The sequence below is a fragment of the Dromiciops gliroides genome, chromosome 1 (assembly GCF_019393635.1).
Source record: "Dromiciops gliroides isolate mDroGli1 chromosome 1, mDroGli1.pri, whole genome shotgun sequence".
Lineage (NCBI taxonomy): Eukaryota > Metazoa > Chordata > Mammalia > Microbiotheria > Microbiotheriidae > Dromiciops > Dromiciops gliroides.
The window spans coordinates 205,490,119-205,494,471 of NC_057861.1; positions in this window are offsets into that span (position 1 = coordinate 205,490,119).

Here is a 4,353-nt window from a genome sequence, read left to right on the forward strand (position 1 = left end):
AAATATCATGTCAGTGAAGTTCTAAGTATTGTCAACAATCGGATACAATGAAGCTAGATGGCAAAGGGAACAGAGACCAGGATTTGGAGTTGGGAAGACCTGAGTTCAAATCCGACCTCAAATATTGGCTACCATTCCAACTACAGGGGAGTAGACTCTATCTGTCTGTTTCCTTATCTATAAAATAAGAATAGTAATAGCACCTCCATTCAGGGGTTATTTTAAAGATAAAATGAGGTGTATGTAAGTGCTTAATACAGTGCCTGGTACAGATGTTATAGAGTAGACATAGTACATACTTATAACATATATGTAAAATATTCATGCTTATAAATGAGCATGTGAAAGTATATAATATACAGTTGTTCTTGTTTAATCTAGGATTTTTTAAATAAACAAAATGTCATTCCTGCCATGAAGGACTTTAAAGTCTACTTGTGGAGACTGTATGTACATGACATAAAACTAAATATATATATATATATATATATATATATAGTGTGTATATATACATACACATACATATATATGTACCATTATAAATATTGCTGGACTTTCTGGGGGTTGGGGGAAGATAGAGTTATAATTGTTTAGCAACAGGACATGTCTGATGAAGACTATTATCTATCAATCTAAACTTCAATTTATAGCCTTGGAGAATTGTCTGGGGTACTGTGAAATAAAATTATTTCTCCATAATCAGACATCCAGTTTGTATTAGGGGTGGCACTTGGATGCATGTCTTTCTGAATTTGAGCAAGCTCACTGTTCAATGTATCACATCAACTTTCAAACGAAGGCTTTACTACAGGGGAAAAAAAAGCTGGGTATAAGATCTTTGAAGGACATAGAACTACAAATTCTTCAGAATATGTTAATTTAAATAATTTCCCTAATGAATGAAACATATCCTTATAGTAAGGGAAAATATAGAATTATAACATTTTATATCTGTATATATCTATATCTATCTATCTATCTATATCTATCTATCTATCTATCTAAATATAACTTTTTAAGAATGCATATTGTGGGGAGCAGCTAGGTGGTGCAGTAGATAAAGCACTGGGCCTGGATTCAGGAGGGCCTGAGTTCAAATCCAATCTCAGACACTTGACACTTACTAGCTATGTGACGTTAGGCAAGTCACTTAACAATCATTGCCCAGCCAAAAAAAAAAAACAAAAAAAAGGAATGCATATTGTCTTGTAACATATACTAGTCATATTAAAAGTAAAACCTTTAGAAAACTAAACTGATATACCAACAAATATAAGCTTTTCATCTTTTGAAATTTATTTTCTCTCCAAATGTATTTGATGATGATGTTTATTAAGTTTTGTTTTAGAACAGGGAACACAGATTAATTTATTTAATTTACTTATGACCTGATTTGAATTTTGAAATATATTACAAATTCAGAACATAGTGGGTGGAGACTGAGATAAATAGAAGGGAAAAGAGAGGTACCTAAAGGAAAGGAAAATCAATGTTAATTTTGGGGGCACAGTGGAGCCTAGGATTAACTGTGAAAAGTTGATGTGAACAGCAATAAAGAGTCAGTGAAGGATGAGGAAGGCTCTTTTGACAAGTTGGTGTTTTGTTTGTCTTGTGGATTGGAAGAAATAAAAGTTAGTACTGAGACCAATAAAAGCAAAGCTGGAAAAATCTATAGGGCCAAGGGAATTGATTCCTAGGATTGAGGCAACAAGTTATAGTCAAAAGTGTCAGGGAGGAAAAAAAAAAGAGGTCAAAAACTGATCAAAACTTGAAAGTAAAAAAAAAAAAAAGAAAGAAAATGCATGAAATAAGGGAGCTGAGAGTCTATAGGTATCAGAAAGACAAATAGTCATATCTCCAAGGGTGTCAGCCAATCTCTAGAGAAAAACAGATTTTCATTAAAATCAAATTTAAGTAAGGGTAAAGGTCAGCAAAGAAGCTTCAATGAGTCAAAGTACTTAAATATGATGGAATAGGATGAAATGAATGAAATGAAATATGGATTGTAATAGCTATTATTATTATTAAACACTCAAAATATCCTCTTATTGCAAAGTACTTTTATATGCACTATTTAATTTGATCCTTATAAGAACCTTGTGAAGCATGCAAAATAATAATTATTGTTCCAGTTTCATATAGAGATAATTGAGGGTCACTTACCCATGGTCACAAATAAATAATTGTATCCAGATTTTATTCAGATTCTAAATACATCACACTTTCCACTACATATCATATGAGGAAGGAAGAAAAATTGGAAGGGAGGAAGGCAGATGCAAAGGAAGGAAGGAAAGAAGAAAGAAAGGAAGGAAGGGGAAGAAAGAAACAAAGAAAGAAAAAAGAAAGAGAAAGAAAGAAAGAAAGAAAGAAAGAAAGAAAGAAAGAAAGAAAGAAAGAAAGAAAGAAAGAAAGAAAGAAAGAAAGAAAGAAAGAAAGAAAGAAAGAAAGAAAGAAAGAAAGAAAGAAAGAAAGAAAGAAAGAAAGAAAGAAAGAAAGAAGGAAGGAAGGAAGGAAGGAAGGAAGGAAGGAAGGAAGGAAGGAAGGAAGGAAGGAAGGAAGGAAGGAAGGAAAGAAAGAAAGAAAGAAAGAAAGAAAGAAAGAAAGAGAAAACCCAAATCAACTAGAAAGGTCCAATAAAGAATGGAACACCAAGTACATATGACTTAGAAATTCAAATTATTATGAGCTTTACTATTTCTTACATAATATCATAAATATCATTCAATTTAATTGATAAACAAGCACTAATTTATGTAGGTTTCATCTGTGACACTACCTGAATGAAATTCCAGTCATTTATCTTCATTGACCTATGCTATAAACTGCAGGAAGGTAGAGAATATTGTGATTTTCTTTTTAGCTCAATATCTAAGTTCCTTCGATTAATTGAAGAACCTACTATGTAAAATCAAGAGTCAGAATTACATAGGAGATAAAGAAACATAATCAGGTAGACTTTCTTGAAATCCTGCCCCTGACATACTTACTCTGTGGTAATTTAACTATTCAGTGCTTCCATGCAACTGAGCAAGATTATAAATTTTAGAATAGGTATTATTTTCTATTGATATAGGGAGTTTTCTGACTTGCAGGTTGCTACATAATTGAAATAATGAACCAAGAAACCCAGATGTGGGGAAAGAATTAAAGGTATTTTGCTATATGCTGATCATAGAAAAATATGAATGAAAATTTATGCTTGCCCTCCTTAGTGAAGGAAATTGTCATTTTTCATTATCATTGTCTTACAGAAAATCATCTTCTCATTAAAAGACAGTAAACCGGGGGCGGCTAGGTGGTGCAGTGGATAGAGCACCGGCCCTGGAGTCAGGAGTATCTGAATTGAAATCCAGCCTCAGACACTTAACACTAGCTGTGTGACCCTGGGCAAGTCACTTAACCCCAATTGCGTCACTAAAAAAAAATAAATAAAAGACAGTAAACCAGAAGGAATCTGAGGACCCCATTATAATTATAGCTGTGTTATGTTGAATTGATGGGATCCTCATAGCTTTCACATTAAGAATCTCATTGGAAGCTTTAATTTGTATTTTTGTACAAGAAATGAGAATCCAAACCTGTTATGATTTTCAAATCCATTCTTCTTTATAAGCATTTTTTAAAATATCCTGCCACAATTTCACATATTGGTTAGGAGTAGAAAATGTGACTATCAAATGCAATGCATTATGTTATTGTGAAATTATGAAATTCTTCCATAATTTCAAATGATTCAAAAGAAGGCATCTGTAACATACTTTACAAAGCTACAAGACACATCCCACAAAACCTCATTGTTTAATTAATAATAGAGGAGATGGAGAAAGGTAGGTATTTGGGAATAATTTAATCCTGAGAAGTCATAATTTGAGAGAAAAGCACCATAGACTACTCAAAAGGAAAGCAGTATTGCACCTGAAAGTACAATTACTTCAAAATGATTATGCAAGGATATTGTTAAATATGGGGAAGAAGGGTTATCTTGCTATAGTGAACAACATGCCAGTTTAGACACCTGAAGAACAGAGACATTCAAGTCCTTCCTCTTACACATAATAGCTGTTAGTTGTGTGGCCATCTGTAATCAATCAATTAACCTCTTGATGTTGCATGGCAATCCCCTAAAGTAATGAGTTACCTACTTTAACTTGTAGAGAGAGTTTCCTAAATTGAGGAAATGACAGGTGTAGATACTTCCTCCCTGGGAAAAATAAATAAAAAGGAAAAGAAATGGAAAAAAAAAAGGAACTGAATGACAAGAACCAGAAATGTAAATATAAAGATCTTTCTTCTCCTGATGGTGAGAAAAAATGGAAAAAAGAATGAAATTAATTAATTTTATCCTATTCT